Source organism: Microcaecilia unicolor, unplaced genomic scaffold (genome assembly GCF_901765095.1).
Source record: "Microcaecilia unicolor unplaced genomic scaffold, aMicUni1.1, whole genome shotgun sequence".
Lineage (NCBI taxonomy): Eukaryota > Metazoa > Chordata > Amphibia > Gymnophiona > Siphonopidae > Microcaecilia > Microcaecilia unicolor.
The window spans coordinates 818051-837417 of NW_021963615.1; the positions used below are offsets into that span (position 1 = coordinate 818051).

The 19367-nt window shown below is 47.5% G+C and overlaps 1 pseudogene; it reads right to left on the reverse strand.

The window, feature by feature from the left end:
• The window catches only part of LOC115459510, a 35092-nt pseudogene extending 22437 nt beyond the window's left edge, over positions 1 to 12655 (reverse strand).
• Between the last annotated feature and the right edge of the window lie 6712 nt (positions 12656 to 19367).

Sequence of the window (19367 nt, forward strand, 5' to 3'; positions counted from 1 at the left end):
AGAGTCGGAGCCGCTCATCTTCATTCGGGCAGGAGATACGTCTGCCGATTACTCATGACCTTAGGTGTGCCTTTTGCAGGCTGTTGAGTGTGCGACTTATTCAACATGCGAGATGCGCCTCTTCCACATGGCCTTCGCGTTGGCATCTTATGGGACCTTTCGGGTAGGCGAGCTTGTAGAGAGCCGCAGGTCGATTGCAGTGTCATCTGGGTTGTTACGGGAGAATGTTGGTAGCCAGAATGGAGGATTGCGCATTAAGCTGTTGCGCACAAAAAAAACGATCAGAGGGGTGCGAGGGGCGCAATAGTTGGTAGGAGAGTCCCGGGCATGATCTCCTGCCCCATGTCTGGTTGGAGGCCTACCTGGTGGTCCGCCCGTATGGCCCTCATTCCTTATTAGTACATGCGGATGGCACTCAGGTGGTCTTCCGGGGCGTACCGCGGGTATATTAGGACCTCCTGAGGGAGCCTAGTACAGGGCCAGTACTGAAGGGTGGGGTGCTCTATCCTGGTTAATTCTATGCTGTTGCCTTTTGCCTGGCATTCCAGCGGTTTGGTCTCTTGAAGGGGCTGTCTGTGTGGGTACTCGCTCTTCTCGCTTGTGGTTGCCCCCCCTTTTAGATGCTGCTGGTCCGATCTACGCAGCCTGGATTGTCGGACACTCCTGCATCCATGGGGCTGGTAGCAGAGTGGCGAGACATCCTGGGATTGTCACGGCGCGGGCCCCGTTTAGCCTGGCTAGGGAGAGGGGCATGCAAAGGAGTCAACTCTTGCCCCTTCTGTATCGGCTGCACGACAGACCGTGACACCCTCAGAGGTTACTTGTTCGTTGGGGGGGGAACGATGTGGACGGTTGGACGGGTAAGAGACTCATTGACACTATAAAGGGGGACTCGCAATTGGTAATGGCCTGGTTTCCTGGTACAAAATTGGTGGTTGGATATTATCCCCAGACCTGCACGCCTACCCGTGCGCAAGTGGCAGAGGGGTTGAGCAAGGTCAATCAACAGGTCTGAGTATGGGTAAGAACGATGGGAGGTTTCCAAATTCAACACAACTGGGTGGACTCAGTGTGAGGGGCTTTTGCATGGGATAGAGTACACCTGGCTGATGGGGGTCTAGATCTATTCTAAAATGATGTACAGGCATTCTTGGAGCAGCATTGCATTGCAGGGTCTCAGTAGGCCGCAGCTTTCTTTTGGGGGTGGGGGGGTGGGAGGGGGCCTTTGCAGGTGCACGGGCCCCTCCCCCCCGTGGCAAAAAACCCGAGCTACAGGAGCAATGGCTCATGGGGGGGGCTGAGCCAGCTCATTAAGATGGGTTGGGTGACCCGGAAGAATGTGTGGAGGTCCACACAGGCCAGGGCTCTTGCTGTGAAGGCAGAGTCGGAAAGGTGAAGAGTTGCGGTGACAGCCGGAAGTGAAAGTTGCTGCTTTGCTATCATGGCGAGCGGCGGAGGGGGCAACTGTTTGTGTTATGACAACTGTAGCTCAGGGGTGGGGGTTATCCTATACGGATGTTAATTAGAAGTTTAAATGTTAATAAATCAAGCTGCGGCCTATGGTTATCCCACAATTGTGTGCAAAAGAGTTATTGAGTGAAAGAGTACAGGGGGGAAGTGGGGACATGCCTGGTAGAACGGGTCCCTGCTCCAAGGTTTAAATGTTGTCAGTTTGCAACATTGTTGCGAGTCTCTGGCTGTCTCGTTGAGCAGAATAGACGGAATATTTACTGTGTAAATATTAAATTCACTGATACTTGAATCTACATTGTTTAGCATTCTCATACGTTTCCCCCGTATTATTTCCCTTTAAATACTTTTTCTGACTTTCATGTCTCTCGGAAATCAAATTAGCACAATTTTAGGCCCACTTTCCTTCGACGTTCACTCTCTCTCTCTCTCATCAGAGCACAACGTCTTAGAACAAGCTAGATAATAAATACAACCCTTCCTCTCTCCAATTGTTTCAAATTATTTGTTTTTCTCATACCTGTTATTAATTAGATTCACTCGAGAGCTTAATTAAAATCGCAGTTCCTCTCCGCACTCCGCTCTCACAACCTTCCTTCACTGACCAACTCAGAATCATGAAAAGACCTCCGCTGTTGCTCTCCTCTTCCTCCACTCTCACCAGGGCCGCCAAGAGGAGGGGGCAGGGGGGGACAAAATTCCCCAGGCCTGGGCCACCAAGGGGGCCCGGCGCCGCAGTCCCACCCAGTGGTGTACCAAGGGCGGGGCGGTTGTGGTGCTGCTGCTGCTGCTGCAATAGGGTTCCGTCCCAGCGCCCCCTCCAATTAATGCGATGTATCGCTCTCCTTTCTCTCTCCACCCCCACCCCACTCTCCAGGCCTTTAAACTTCCAAACCTCCGGCAGCGTGCGTCAGCGATATGAGCGCTGCCTTTGGCCAGCCCCAGAAGTCCCCTCTGTACAACGTCCCACCTATGCGGGAAGCTGTACAGAGAAGCTTCTGGGGCACGCTAAAGGCAGCTCTTACATCGCTGATGCTGCCTGCCAGTGGGTCTGGAAAGCTTGGAGGCCTGCAGAGCGGGGTAGGGGGTGAAGAGAGCTGAGGTGGAAAAGCGATGTCAGCCAGACCGCAGGGAAATGGAAAATGGGGTGGAGAGAGGAGGAAGATCCCATGGCGATGCCATTCCGAAGGGGAAGAAGGGGTGGGGAGAGGAGGGAGAGCAAAGCCGGCCCAGACCTCAAGGCAAGGGAAAAGGAGGGTGGACAGAGGAGGAAAAGCAATGCTAGACTGAAGGGGAAGAGGGGGTGGAGAGGCAGAGAGTGATGCTAGACCTCAGAGGAAGGGGGAAGGAGGGAAAGTAATACCAGGCCACAGGGGATGGAGAAAAGTAAAATATATAGGAGATACTGGAAAGCAGAAGATGGATGGGGAGAGGAGAGATAAAGATGGAGAGAGGGGGAGATGTTGGAATGCATCATGTAAAAAGGACAGAGGGGGCACATGCTGGATGGAAGGGGCAGAGAAAGCGGGCAGACACCAATGGAAAGGGGGAGAGGAGGGCAGACGCACAATGGAAGAGAGTGCAACAGTGGATGGAAGGGGCAGAGAAAGGGCAGACGTGGATGGAAGGGGCAGAGAAAGTGGGCAAATGCTGGATGGAAGGGAGTGGGGAGAGAGAGGGAGCAGATGCTGGATGGAAGTGAGAGAGTGAAGAGAAGATGAGGAAAGCAGAAACCAGAGACGACAAAGGTAGAAAAAAGATTTATTATTATTATCTTCCCTATCTGGTACAATCATTGGTACTCAGTCATCTAGACTACTGTAATGCACTTTACGCCGGCTGTAAAGAGCAAATACTCAAAAAAACTCCAGACAGCCCAGAACACTGCAGCTAGACTCGTATTCGGAAAACCAAAATATGAAAGTGCTAAACCCCTACAAGAGAATCTACACTGGCTCCCACTCAAAGAACGCATCGCGTTCAAGGTGTGCACCCTAGTTCACAAAATCATCCATGGCAATGCCCCAGTCTACATGCCAGACCTGATAGACTTACCACCCAGAAATGCTAAAAAAATCATCTCGCACATTCCTTCATCTTCATTTCCCCAACTGCAAAGGTTTAAAATACAAACTAACGCACGCATCAACCTTTTCCTATATGAGCACGCAATTCTGGAACGTGCTGCCGCGCAACCGAAAAACGATCTACGAACTAACCAGCTTCCGCAAACTACTGAAGACCCATCTCTTCAACAAGACATATCACAAAGATCAAGACATGTGAAATTCCCCACATGTATCCAGAACTATCTTATAATGTTTATCTTGTTATATCGCTACTATGCTTTATCGTTATCATGTAACCCAGAATCCTTCTGTAATACCAAATGTCTAATCTCGTCTTATTTCCACTATTCATGATGTATTGTAAGCCACATTGAGCCTGCAAAGAGGTGGGAAAATGTGGATACAAATGTAACAAATAAATAAATAATTTTTTTCCCTTTATGATAAAGTAGTATTGCAGTTGTTGTGATAAATACAAAATGAAAATAAGGTGATCTATTAGACTAATTTTAATACATTTTTGACTAACTTTCAGAGACCAAAACCCCCATCAGGTCAGAACAGGATACCGTAACATACTGACCTGAGGAAGGAGGTTTTGGCCACTGAAAGCTAATTGAAAAATGTATTAGTCCAATAAAATGGTATCATCTTATTTTTCATTTTTTTGTTTTATTTCTGTTTGTTAATTTGTAAAGTGGTGATTGGTATTTGTCTTTCTATTGCACAGTACTGCATCACTGTTTCTGTGGCGTTGCATTGTATGCAGAATCTGACTTGTTGGGGGTTCAGTTTAATTTTTGTCTACATATTTATGTTTTTAGTTTGTGGTTACTTATTCTATCCTTGGTGAGGATGTATCTGTGTTTTATGTGAAAGAAATGGTTTTGTGTTGGCAGGATCATTTTCCCTAATGTCTTGTTTAGTTTTACGATGGGTGTATTGATGTTCTAACGCTCACTGCAATGTTTAAGATGCTGCCTTTTCCTAGGTACACCCTTGTTGTGTGACTCGTGGATTATTATTAAAAATAATTCTTTCATATAGAGGAGGGGGGGTGTTAAAAAATGATAGGCCCCGGGTGTCAAATACGCTACGTACGCCACTGGTCCCACCCGCCCTCTGTCGTCGACCGTCCGCCACCGGGCCGGGCCCCCTGCATTGAAATCACAGTGCCTCTCACCTCCGTGTGAAAGCGCTGCAGGCAGCAGATCATCTCCCTTCGGGCCTCCTTCCCTCCCTGTGTCCCGCCCTCGTCTGACGTAACTTCCGTGTAGGGGGTCGGGTTGAGGAGGAGTGGCAATGACTTCGGGGGAGGGGGGGGGGGAGCTTGTCCCGGGCCCGGCCCAGTCTCTCGGCGGCCCTGACTCCCACTTCTGACCTCCCCACTGAGTCCTGGTTCTGTTCCACACCAAGCTCCACTTTCTTTATGGGCCCTGCGTGGACCTGTGATCCTGAACATCATGCACCCATGCACACATTTCTGGGTTTGTCAGAGCTCCTGTTTTATTTATTTATTTATTGCATTTGTATCCCACATTTTCCCACCTCTTTGCGGGTTCAGTGTGGCTTACAATAAGATATGGATAATGGAAATACATTTGTTACAACTTGGTTATGGGTTACATTGTACAGGTTATGCGAGACAATCGAAGTATCGTTAAGAATGTAACAATGGGACATAGACATTGAAACATTGGAAGGACACAATGGGAAGCTTAAAGGGCAGAATTAAGACACAAAGACATATGGTGTACATATTTCTGTGAGTACATGTATGGGTGATGTGGAATTAAGGGGGGTGAGGGTCAGAAGTGGTTGTGTGATGCATTGATGAATAGTGAGTGTGGACTCTATGTGTTTTGGCTCTTTCCGTAGATTGTTTCAAACAGGTGGGTCTTCAATGATTTGCGGAAGGAAGCTTGTTTGTGAATCGTTCTTAGGTTGCGCGGCAGTGTATTCCAAAGCTGTGTGCTCATGTGAGAAAAGGTTGACGCGTGTAGCGTCTTGTATTTCACGCCCTTGCAATTAGGGAATTTGGGCCCACTGGTGCTCAAGTTGGTTTCCCAGACTCACTCCAACATGGCCAGTCAGCTGCCACACTTTTGAGCCCAGCACGGCCCCCAGATCGAGCCAATGTTTTCCCCAGTGGGCCTAGAACTTACTTCTTACTCTGCTTCCCCACACCAGAGACCCTTTCAGGCACGTGCTACTTCTCCAATTCCTGCCCCCTAACAGGCCCTGGTGCACTCAGCCCTGCAGCCATCCTTCCTGGCACCACAACAGCCCCAGAGACCCCCACCCTAACTGCTGGACTGCCTCAAGCCTGAGCCCGGTGCTCCTTTCCCATTTTGCAGCCCACACCACACTAACTCTCTGCAAGAAATACAATGTTAACCTTTTCCTTTGTTCCACTTACAGATTCAGAATCCGCCTGTTCTCAGCCAATAAGGAACCAAGAAATAGTTTCCATGCAGATTGAATTCCATTATTCAATTTATTATTATTTATTATTATTCAATTGCCCTCCCCTTGTCCCTTCCTTCCTTTTCACCCATCACTTCCCTCACCCGTAACTGTCTTGTCTGTCTGTATTATTTAGATTGTAAGCTCTTTTGGGCAGGGACTGTCTCTTTGTGTCAGGTGTTCAGCGCTGCGTGCGTCTGGTAGCGCTATACAAATGCTAATAATAATAATAATGATGATATTATTCTCTTATTCAGGTGATTCAGGGGATTGATATAGTGAGAGGAACAAAAACCCTGCAGAAACTGGCTCAGAAGGAGACACAGACACCCACCTTCAGCTCTTCAGCTTTCTTCTCTTCAGTAGATTTAAACTTCAGAAGATCTTCCAGATTCTTTCTCAGAGGCTCCAGGTGCATTTTAAGTTTTTCCTGTGAACATTAAACATCATTGATTAGCATGTGATTATTTTTATAGCCACAATTTCAGATTTGACTGTAAATGTGAGATGTTCCTTCCAATTTAGATCGTTTCTTTGAAATAACAGAATTCTGATGGATCAATATTCAAAGTGATATAACCAGGATAGGCTCCTGCCTGGTTAAATCATACTGAACTGGCCATGAGCCAATATTAAACAGCACTTAACCCAACAGTGCCACTGAATATTGGCAAAAGTTCTGTCCAGGCAGAGGAAGGGTGAAACGGGGGCAGAGTCAGGGTGGAGCTGAGAGATAAGCGGGCACCAGTGATATTCAGTTCCAGTGCCCCATATCTAACCACATAAACTGAACCATGACCAAGGTGTCCTAATCAGGGATTGAGAGGCAGATGCATCAAGCAAATGTTAAAAAATCTAAATCGTTAAAGTCCCTAACGATTTTTAAAAAACAAAGAATGCACCCAAAAAACAAGTCACACATGCTCGGATCAGTATTGAAAAGTACAATGTATCAAAGAATCGTAATCCACGTCGGTAATCGGCCCCTAAAGCATGTGCAGAGCAGCCAAGCGTTGTTAGCTGCTCTGCGCATGCCACAAACAGTCAAAACACAAGCACGTGGCTCCCAAATCAAAACAAAAATAAAAAGGGTCGGGAGGGGGCAAAGGCGCTCGTCAGGAGTGTCCTGTATGGCCGTCCTTGCCCCCCCCCCCGAGGTCGCCATCCCCCCCCCCCCCCCCGCTTCCCTCTGCATTATAAATTAAAAAGCAAAACATACCTTTAGCAGCCCCAGCCCCCCTCCCTTCCTCACTACTCTGTCTCCCCTCAGCTCCGCCTCCTGACATCCTCCGCCCTGTGCCCCGCCCCCTCTTGGGGTCGTCGTCGCCGCCATTCCCCCCCATCCACTGGGCCCCTTCCCTCTTACCGGGCCCGTGCAGCCCCTCTCTCCTCTGTCCGAAGGCGCTGCACGGGCAAGTACAAAAACTGATGCCTGTCTTCGCCCAGCTTCGGTCGCGCGTCTGTCTCCTCCTGGGCCTGCCCCCGTCTTTAAGATAACTGAATTCTGATGGGTCAATATTCAAAGTGATATAACCAGGCAGGATAGGCTTCTGCCTGGTTAAATCGTGCTAAACTGGCCATGAGCCAATATTAAACAGCACTTAACCCAACAGTGCCACTGAATATTGGCAAAAGTTCTGTCCAAGCAGTGGAGGGGTGAAACGGAGGCAGAGTCAGGGTGGAACTGAGCGATATGCAGGCACCAGTAATATTCAGTTCCAGTGCCCCATATCTAACCAGGTAAACTGAACCATGAACAAGGTGTCCTAACCAGGGCTTTAGACTATCTCAGGAGTGGATAGGTGAGAGCATAATTAGGCAGGACTAGGTGGGAAACGAGATTAAGAAAAGAGTTCTTTGTATTCAGAAAGGCCAAACTGAAGAAATGTGTTTTTAGAAGACTTGTAAAAGTTAGGTAATCAGCTGTAAACTTGATTGATTTAGGAAGAGAATTTTGGTGCCTTGATAGGAGAAATTAGCAGAGTGAATTGTTTTATATATCACATTCCTACAGATAGGGAAATGTAAGACAAGATGAAACAGCATTACGAGGGGGTAATTCAATAAGATTATTCATTATTATCATCTGTTTAGGTTCTTGGGTACAGCATGGAGTATTGGCAATACCTGTATTCCTTCGGGGAGCCACAACTCACAGGCTGAATATTGACCCCTGAATGTATATGGAAGATGCCTGAATAGACAGCAGCCAGGGTTCAAGTTTTGATGATTGATCTTACTACTCATATGCTTCAAAATGCTGCTAATTCAACTCCATAAAAAACACACACCTTCATCTCTCAGCTTCCCAGGACACACTGTGATACTAAAGATACTGACACACTCCTTGGATTCCTGCACAGCCTCCACTATGGAGGAAAGGGAAATGGGACTTGATAGACCACTTTTCTATGGTTTTTGCAACTACATTCAAAGCAGTTCACATAGTATATTCACTCAGGTACTTATTTGTAGGTTAAGTGACTTGCCGAGAGTCACAAGGAGCTGAGACCCATTTAATCCCTACCCCTTTCAGTGCGAGCAGAGGCACCAGTTGACTCAGGTAAACCTAGGGAGGAGGTGAGTAAAGCATTAAAGTCCCTTCGGAGGGATTATAATACCAAACACTGTCAAAAAAGCAAGTGATGTGTTGAAAATGTAGCGAGAGTGTTAACCCTCTATCAGAGAAAACATAATATCAGTACAGTTGCCAACCAGTCAATGCTAGTGTTGATTTTCTGCCAAATTCCGTCATCCACCTTCTTCGGCCACTGCTGATGCTGCCAAACTTCTGCAGTCATAGAAGCATTTACTTCCACCAGGACTTGTTGCATCTTCCATTCCCTACACCCATGGGAGGGTGGGAAGAGAGGATGAGGGGCTGGAGCACAGAAGAAGTGGTAACATAGTAAATGACGGCAGATAAAGACCTGTACTGTCCAACATCGATCAATAATTGTAACTGGAGTGGAGGAGTGTCCTAGTGGTTAGGGTGGTGGACTTTGGTCCTGGGGAACTGAGTTCGATTCCTGGCACAGGCAGCTCCTTGTGACTCTGGGCAAGTCACTTAACCCTCCATTGCCCCATGTAAGCCGCATTGAGCCTGCCATGAGTGGGAAAGCGCAGGGTACAAATGTAACAAAAATAAAATAGATACTATTGGAGATTCTACATGGAATGTTGCTACTGTTTGAGATTCTACATGGAATGTTGCTATTCCACTAGCAATATTCCATGTAGAAGGCTGCGCAGGCTTCTGTTTCTGTGAGTCTGACGTCCTGCACGTACTCACAGAAGCAGAAGCCTGCGCGGCCACATTGGTGATCTGCAAGGGCCGACTAGTGGAATAGCAACATTCCACGTAGAATCTCAAATAGTAGCAACAGTGGAGGAGTGGCCTAGTGGTTAGGGTGGTGGACTTTGGTCCTGAGGAACTGAGTTGGATTCCCACTTCAGGCACAGGCAGCTCCTTCTGACTCTGGGCAAGTCACTTAACCCTCCATTGCCCCATGTAAGCCGCATTGAGCCTGCCATGAGTGGGAAAGCGCAGGGTACAAATGTAACAAAAAAAAAAAAAAAACTGCAACACATCACCACTCTATTTTATATTCTAACTGGTTTCCTTCTATGCCTATTATCCTATTCTCCATGTAACTCCAACTATAACTTTTTACTCTGGAATGGTGAATGCCATAACGGAACATTGTAAGCCACACTGAGCCTGCAAAAAGGTGGGAAAATGTGGGATACAAATGCAACAAATAATAATAATAATCCAGTCTGCCCAACAAGATAAACTCATTTTACATGGTATGTGATACTGAGTTTGATTTCTCCTTGCCTTTCTCAGGGCACAGACCGTAAAAGTCTACCCAGCATTTGTCTTGTACTAAGTTCTGAAGCTAACCTCAAAGCCCCTTAAAATTTACACTCCAGCTCATCCCTATCTATTCAGTCACCATCAGGGCCTAGACCGTAGAAGTCTGCCCAGCTCCCGTTTTGTTTCCCAATTACCGGCGTCGCCACCCAAACTCCGCTAAGATTCCAGGAAACCATTCCTTCTAAACAGGATTCCTTTGTGTTTATCCCACGCATGATTGAATTCCATTACCGAAGCGGCAGCGGCGGCAAGGGGAGCAGGAGCATGGTAGGAGGCGGAGCTGGGGAGGAAGAGAGGAAGAGAAGGGGGCCGGGGCAGCTTAAAGTTGGATTTTTTATTAGTGCAGGATTTTTTATTAATGCAGGAGGAAGCGGGGAGCAGTGGCGACCTAAGAGGGGGGCAAGGCCATCCATAAAGGACGCTCCTGACGAGCGCCTTTGCTCCCTCCCGATCGTTAGCTTTCCCGTAGTTTTCCATCGTTAGGGCAAGCGGAAAACTTTAGTGTATCTCATTTCAATAGGGTTTCTACACAATTTGCTCATCTGCATTCCGTTTTCGTTTGCTGCTACCGTCGTCGTCGTCGTCGGAAATTGGGCTTTAATGCATGCCAGGGTAGGAAAACTGTTCGTTAAAGTTTAGTTTAGTGCATCTTGCCCTGAATGATTACTGTGGGGCAGAGGACCCTTTCAGGGTGCCTGAAGGAGCCTTCTGCACTGCATATGATTAGGCCGGGGATGTTGGGTTTGTGAGGAGAGAGGACTTGTGTGGATTGGCCAAACTGAAAAGATAAATTGATCTTATGGCTTTGAGTGAATCAGTCTGACATTGAGTGGTCTGCACACAAGTGAGCATTTAGCTAGAGAAGCAATACTGCTGACCTGATTGCACATGACTCTGTGAAAACTCCAGTGAAGTCTAAAACCAATATTCAAGCACCAGAATCCCTGCCTAACACATTCCAAAGAGCAATTAAGCTAAATACCCTAGCATTGTCTCCCAACCTCTCCCTCTGCGCCAACTGGCCAGCAAGCAAAGACAGTCAGCCACACATGTGACAACCCCCCTCCCCCCCCCAACAATTACCTGAAAGCGCCTTGCAGTCCCCCCCTCCCCCCCCCCCCCAGACAAACCCTAGAAGCGGGATTCTCTGGGCTAAGAAGGTGTGAAGCATTTACTGCTGGCCTGGGAGATAGATCAAAGAAAGACCCTGACTCAGAGCTACTGTCCTGCTCTTTAACTTATCACTGAAAGCAGACCCAATGCCATAACAGGGCTCTGTAAGCCACATTCTGCCTGCAAATAGGTGGGAAAATTTGGGATACAAATTCATTAAATAAATAAATAAATAAAATATCTGTGACTGTGACCCCAGGACATACTGTGATAATGCTTTGATGTACTTCCTACCCACCCCCCTCCTCCCACCCTGTCAGACTGTCATAGTAATGCTTGAATGTTTTCACTTATATACACTGTCAGCTAGCACATTTGCTTATTTCCGATCTGAGGAAGAAGGGCAACCTTCGAAAGCTAATCAAGAAATGTATTAAGTTATGTCCAATAAAAAAGGTATCATCTTATTTTCTTTTCCATGTTTTATTTTGTTTGATTTCTACTGATAACCTTAAGAGTGGACTAACACGGCTACCACACCTCTCTACATGTAGAACCCCAAAGAATAGCAAGATTCTGGAACCCTAAAGAGTAACAAGATTCCAGGCAGAATCTCAAAGAGTAGCAACGTTCCACGCAGAACCCCAAAGAACAGCAAGATTCCGGAATGCTAAAGAGTGACAAGATTCCACGCAGAATCTGAAAGAGTAGCAACATTCCATGTAGAACCCGATCTGGAAGAAGGGCAACCTTCGAAAGCTAATCAAGAAATGTATTAAGTTATGTCCAATAAAAAAGGTATCATCTTATTTTCTTTTCCATTTTTTATTTTGTTTGATTTCTATTGATAACCTTAAGAGTGGACTAACACGGCTACCACACTCCTCTACTTTGTGATAATAAAGAAACTGACACACACCTTGTATTCCTGCACAGCCTCCAAAAGAAAATGGGACTTGATAAAGCACTTTTCTATGGTTTTTGCAACTACATTCAAAGCAGTTTACATAGTATATACAGATACTTATTTGTACCTGGGGCAATAGAGGGTTAAGTGACTTGCCCAGAGTTGCAAGGAGCTGCAGTGGGAATTGAACCCAGTTCACCAGAACCAAAGTCTGCTGCACTAACCACTAGGCAACTCCTCCACTATAGGAATCATAGTGCGATATCAGTGACCCCAGGACACACTGTTATACTAAAGCTACTGACACTCACCTTGTATTCCTGCACAGCCTCCTCTATGGGGCTCACGGTGTGAGATCTGTGATCTCTGGACTCTCTACAAATAAGGCAGATAATTTTCTGATCCTCTTCACAAAACAGCTTCAGTTTCTCTTCATGCTTCTCACACAGATTTGCCTCTTTGGGTCCCACTGAACACTGACTGAGCTTTTTCACCATTTCTGTCATATTTGCCAGCTGCCTGTTAGATCTGAGGTTCCTCTGCTGAGACGTTTCCCTGCACTGGGGACAGGGGAAGTCTGTGTCCCTCCCCTCCCAGCTCTGAGTGATACAGGAGCGGCAGAAGTTGTGTCCACAGTCTATGGTCACTGGATCTGTGAAATAATCCAGACAGATAGAACAAGAAGCTTCATCTCGCAGACTCTCAGCAGGGTTTGCAGCAGCCATGCTTCTTACAGGAAATGATTATGAGCAGTAATTCAGTTTCTGTTTCACATCTTAAAATAGGATGTTTGTCAAAGACTGTGTAATTTGAAGACACCAGGGCTGTCTGCCCTCCTTCCTGTCTCCTAGTTCCTCCCTTTTTTTCCCCAGTTACAGAGACCCAGGGGGGTCTGGGACTCATGAGGCTAAAGGTAACAAAGGGATACAGCGGGATTCATTTTTTTCTTTGCCCAGTCCTTTACATGTGGACATTTGACATATTATCCTCCAAAATAAATGTTTTATAGAAGAAGACAGCTGATGTACTTAACACTGAGGATTATTGTCCGGGATCCTCCTATTTCCTTATGATTATGTCACAGGGGCCATAACTTAGCGGCTCTGGCGTTCTTCTCAAGCTTAAAATAAGGTTTAATGACAGAAGGACCGCTACTACTACTTAACATTTCTAGAGCGCTACTAGGGTTACGCAGCGCTGTACAGTTTAACAATGAAGGACGTTGTTAAACTGTGAAAACTGCTTACAGTATGTATGCAGCGATCACCAGCCATAACCCAGCGCTGCACAAATCTTTTTGAAGGTTAAACAAAGAGGTGCAATAGACTGGAGTGGAAGTGAGTCTAATCTCTGTTTCCAAAATAGGTGGGAAAATGTGGGATACAAGTGCAATTAAACAAATAAATAAATAAATTTACTTATCTCTGTTTCCACTCCCCCATGTGGCCGTCATTGCCATACACTCAAATCCCAGCAAGCGAACCTATGAGCTGCTGCTAGACAAGAGTGGAAGTGAACCTATCTAGTCCACTGTAAGCAAGGAAGCCATTTTGGTTAATCTCTGTTTCCACTCCCCCACGCGGCCGTCATTGCCATACACTCAAATCCCAGCAAGCGAACCTATGAGCTGCTGCAAGGAGGTTTAATAGACAAGAGTGGAAGTGAACCTATCTAGTCCACTGTAAGCAAGGAAGCCATTTTGGTTAATCTCTGTTTCCACTCCCCCACGCGGCCGTCATTGCCATACACTCAAATCCCAGCAAGCGAACCTATGAGCTGCTGCAAGGAGGTTTAATAGACAAGAGTGGAAGTGAACCTATCTAGTCCACTGTAAGCAAGGAAGCCATTTTGGTTAATCTCTGTTTCCACTCCCCCATGTGGCCGTCATTGCCATACACTCAAATCCCAGCAAGCGAACCTATGAGCTGCAGCAAGGAGGTTTAATAGACAAGAGTGGAAGTGAACCTATCTAGTCCACTGTAAGCAAGGAAGCCAATTTGGTTAATCTCTGTTTCCACTCCCCCACGCGGCCGTCATTGCCATACACTCAAATCCCAGCAAGCGAACCTATGAGCTGCTGCAAGGAGGTTTAATAGACAAGAGTGGAAGTGAACCTATCTAGTCCACTGTAAGCAAGGAAGCCAATTTGGTTAATCTCTGTTTCCACTCCCCCACGCGGCCGTCATTGCCATACACTCGAAAAACAGCAAGCGAACCTATGAGCTGCAGCAAGGAGGTTTAATAGACAAGAGTAGAAGTGAACCTATCTAGTCCACTGTAAGCAAGGAAGCCAATTTGGTTAATCTCTGTTTCCACTCCCCCACGCGGCCGTCATTGCCATACACTCAAATCCCAGCAAGCGAACCTATGAGCTGCTGCTAGACAAGAGTGGAAGTGAACCTATCTAGTCCACTGTAAGCAAGGAAGCCATTTTGGTTAATCTCTGTTTCCACTCCCCCACGCGGCCGTCATTGCCATACACTCAAATCCAGCAAGCGAACCTATGAGCTGCTGCAAGGAGGTTTAATAGACAAGAGTGGAAGTGAACCTATCTAGTCCACTGTAAGCAAGGAAGCCATTTTGGTTAATCTCTGTTTCCACTCCCCCACGCGGCCGTCATTGCCATACACTCAAATCCCAGCAAGCGAACCTATGAGCTGCTGCAAGGAGGTTTAATAGACAAGAGTGGAAGTGAACCTATCTAGTCCACTGTAAGCAAGGAAGCCAATTTGGTTAATCTCTGTTTCCACTCCCCCACGCGGCCGTCATTGCCATACACTCGAAAAACAGCAAGCGAACCTATGAGCTGCAGCAAGGAGGTTTAATAGACAAGAGTAGAAGTGAACCTATCTAGTCCACTGTAAGCAAGGAAGCCAATTTGGTTAATCTCTGTTTCCACTCCCCCACGCGGCCGTCATTGCCATACACTCAAATCCCAGCAAGCGAACCTATGAGCTGCTGCTAGACAAGAGTGGAAGTGAACCTATCTAGTCCACTGTAAGCAAGGAAGCCATTTTGGTTAATCTCTGTTTCCACTCCCCCACGCGGCCGTCATTGCCATACACTCAAATCCCAGCAAGCGAACCTATGAGCTGCTGCAAGGAGGTTTAATAGACAAGAGTGGAAGTGAACCTATCTAGTCCACTGTAAGCAAGGAAGCCATTTTGGTTAATCTCTGTTTCCACTCCCCCACGCGGCCGTCATTGCCATACACTCAAATCCCAGCAAGCGAACCTATGAGCTGCTGCAAGGAGGTTTAATAGACAAGAGTGGAAGTGAACCTATCTAGTCCACTGTAAGCAAGGAAGCCATTTTGGTTAATCTCTGTTTCCACTCCCCCACGCGGCCGTCATTGCCATACACTCAAATCCCAGCAAGCGAACCTATGAGCTGCTGCCAGGAGGTTTAATAGACAAGAGTGGAAGTGAACCTATCTAGTCCACTGTAAGCAAGGAAGCCATTTTGGTTAATCTCTGTTTCCACTCCCCCATGTGGCCGTCATTGCCATACACTCAAATCCCAGCAAGCGAACCTATGAGCTGCAGCAAGGAGGTTTAATAGACAAGAGTGGAAGTGAACCTATCTAGTCCACTGTAAGCAAGGAAGCCAATTTGGTTAATCTCTGTTTCCACTCCCCCACGCGGCCGTCATTGCCATACACTCAAATCCCAGCAAGCGAACCTATGAGCTGCTGCAAGGAGGTTTAATAGACAAGAGTGGAAGTGAACCTATCTAGTCCACTGTAAGCAAGGAAGCCAATTTGGTTAATCTCTGTTTCCACTCCCCCACGCGGCCGTCATTGCCATACACTCAAATCCCAGCAAGCGAACCTATGAGCTGCTGCAAGGAGGTTTAATAGACAAGAGTGGAAGTGAACCTATCTAGTCCACTGTAAGCAAGGAAGCCAATTTGGTTAATCTCTGTTTCCACTCCCCCACGCGGCCGTCATTGCCATACACTCAAATCACAGCAAGCGAACCTATGAGCTGCTGCAAGGAGGTTTAATAGACAAGAGTGGAAGTGAACCTATCTAGTCCACTGTAAGCAAGGAAGCCAATTTGGTTAATCTCTGTTTCCACTCCCTCACATAGCCGTCATTGCCATACACTCAAATCCCAGCAAGCGAACCTATGAGCTGCTGCAAGGAGGTTTAATAGACAAGAGTGGAAGTGAACCTATCTAGTCCACTGTAAGCAAGGAAGCCAATTTGGTTAATCTCTGTTTCCACTCCCCCACGCGGCCGTCATTGCCATACACTCAAATCCCAGCAAGCGAACCTATGAGCTGCTGCAAGGAGGTTTAATAGACAAGAGTGGAAGTGAACTTATCTAGTCCAAAGCAAGGAAGCCAATTTGGTTAATCTCTGTTTCCACTCCCCCACGCGGCCATCATTGCCATACACTCAAATCCCAGCAAGCGAACCTATGAGCTGCTGCAAGGAGGTTTAATAGACAAGAGTGGAAGTGAACCTATCTAGTCCACTGTAAGCAAGGAAGCCAATTTGGTTAATCTCTGTTTCCACTCCCCCACGCGGCCGTCATTGCCATACACTCAAATCCCAGCAAGCGAACCTATGAGCTGCTGCAAGGAGGTTTAATAGACAAGAGTGGAAGTGAACCTATCTAGTCCACTGTAAGCAAGGAAGCCAATTTGGTTAATCTCTGTTTCCACTCCCCCACGCGGCCGTCATTGCCATACACTCAAATCACAGCAAGCGAACCTATGAGCTGCTGCAAGGAGGTTTAATAGACAAGAGTGGAAGTGAATCTATCTAGTCCACTGTAAGCAAGGAAGCCAATTTGGTTAATCTCTGTTTCCACTCCCCCACGCGGCCGTCATTGCCATACACTCAAATCCCAGCAAGCGAACCTATGAGCTGCTGCAAGGAGGTTTAATAGACAAGAGTGGAAGTGAATCTATCTAGTCCACTGTAAGCAAGGAAGCCAATTTGGTTAATCTCTGTTTCCACTCCCCCACGCGGCCGTCATTGCCATACACTCAAATCACAGCAAGCGAACCTATGAGCTGCTGCAAGGAGGTTTAATAGACAAGAGTGGAAGTGAATCTATCTAGTCCACTGTAAGCAAGGAAGCCAATTTGGTTAATCTCTGTTTCCACTCCCCCACGCGGCCGTCATTGCCATACACTCAAATCACAGCAAGCGAACCTATGAGCTGCTGCAAGGAGGTTTAATAGACAAGATGGAAGTGAGTCTATCTAGTCCACTGTAAGCAAGGAAGCCAATTTGGTTAATCTCTGTTTCCACTCCCCCGCGTGGCCGTCATTGCCATACACTCAAATCACAGTAAGCAAACTTATGAGATGCTACTACTACTACATTTCTATAGCGCTACCAGTCATACGCAGTGCTTCACAATTTAAGGAAGTTTAATACACAGAAGTGGAAGTGAGCCTATCTAGTTGCAAAAACCATAGAAAAGTGGTTTATCAAGTCCCATTCCCTCCATCCATCCACGTCCAGCAATTCTCCTCTCTCCCCTGCCCTTCCCTCCAGCGATCTCTTCTCTCCCCCTGCCCTCCCCTCCCATCCATGTCCAGCGATTCTCCCTGCCCTTCCTCAGCTCCCCGGCAGCCCTCCTCTCCGTTCCTTCCTGCCCTCCCCTCCATCCATCCACCCACGTCCAGCAATTCTCTTCTCTCCCCCATGCCCTCCCCTTCTCACCATGTCCAGCAATCTGTTCTCTCCCCTGCCCTCCCCTCCCATCCATGTCCAGCGATTCTCCCTGCCCTCCCTCAGCTTCCCACAGTCCTCCTCTCTGTTCCTTCCTGCCCCTTCACCCTCCATCCATGTCCAACATTCTCCTCTCTCCCCTGCCCTCTCCGTTCCTTCCTTCCTATCACCTGACAGCTGCCGCCACAAAATGCAGCTCTGCTCTCTTTAATGGTCCCTGTCCCTCTGAGTCCTTCCTTCCCGCCCAGGGCAGCCCTCCTCCTCCTCTCTGCACCCCCCCCCCCCGTGTCATAACCCTTTTACTTCCCATGGTGGCAGCGACGTCAGTTACTTTACAAAGAAGACACCAAAAGCTCCCCTCCGGCTCCAGCTTCTCCCTTCGCTAGTTCGCTCTGCACACAGTGAGTTTCCCGCCTTCGTGGAAACAGGAAATGCATCATCGCGAAGGCGGGGCACTCACTGTGTGCAGAGCGAACTAGTGAAGGGAGAAGCTGGAGCCGGAGGGGAGCTTTTGGTGTCTTCTTCGTAAAGTAACTGACGTCGCTGCTGTCATGACTCTCGGGGCTTGGTAACTAGAAGCCCCAATATCATGGAGCATAGCCCTGGCGCAGCAATCACCTGAAGTCTCTATTATTTTATAAAGTCTCTTTTATTGAATAAATCACAGATAATTTACTCACAGATAGATGTTCAGCTGTGGGAGGTGGAGATCTGAAGAGAGGTAGTTGTATTGCAGGGGGAGGGGAAGATAGTTGAACAGGCAGAAATAGTCCAAAGCTGGGTGACTGCAATGTGCGATATCTCATTTGGAAGGAGATATTTACAGGGTAAAAAATCCAGGTTCGTTACAGGGATTTTCAGCCGGACAGAGCTGTCTGGAGCGAGATGGGGTCATCTCCATGCCCCTGGCTGGATGGTGTTAGCATACCTCATGGCTGAAAGGACAAAGAGGTGATGGGGCTTTTTACAGGCTCGGGGGGGGGGGCAGATAGAGGCCAGTGGGAACAGAGCCTGCCATCGGGTGGCAAGGGGTGGTCCTAGAGATATGAAGGAAAGGTCATACCTGGCTGACCTCTTAGGACAGAGATAGTAAGGCTGAACAGGAAATGGTAGCAGGGAGACAGAGGAGCCAAGTATGGCAGAGAGAGAGAGGGGAGGTCCAGGCAGCCTTACAACCAGTGGTAACAACTCTTGCACAACCAAGCAAGTGTGGCTGCACTGCCTATGAACTACATTAACCACAGTGCCTTGCTCATATATCTTTACAATGAGAGACTGCAGCAGCGAAAGTTCTTAGAAATGAGAATAACAGTAAAGACATTACTCACATTTTAGGATCACGTTATGAACTAGTGCAAGGCTGTCAGGGAACAGAACAGCTGCCACCACGGGAAGTAAAAGGGTTATGACACGGGGGGGGGGGGGGTGCGGAGAGGAGGAGGAGGGCTGCCCTGGGCGGGAAAGAAGGACTGTTATAAGAGGTGCCTATGGGGGGGGATTTTGGGTGCGGGGGGTGCCTGGGAGCGGCGGATCACCCCCCCCCCCTTGTGCTGCCTGAGGACGGAGGTTTTTTTGCTTTAGGATAAAGTAGTATTGTAGCTGTGTTAATAAATGTTTATAATAGAACATGTAAACAAGGTAATCTTTTTATTGGACTAATTTTAATACATTTTGACTAACTTTCGGAGAACAAAACCCCCTTCCTCAGGTCAGAATAGGATACTGTAACAGCACTATACTGTACTGACCCGAGGACGGAGGTTTTGGCCT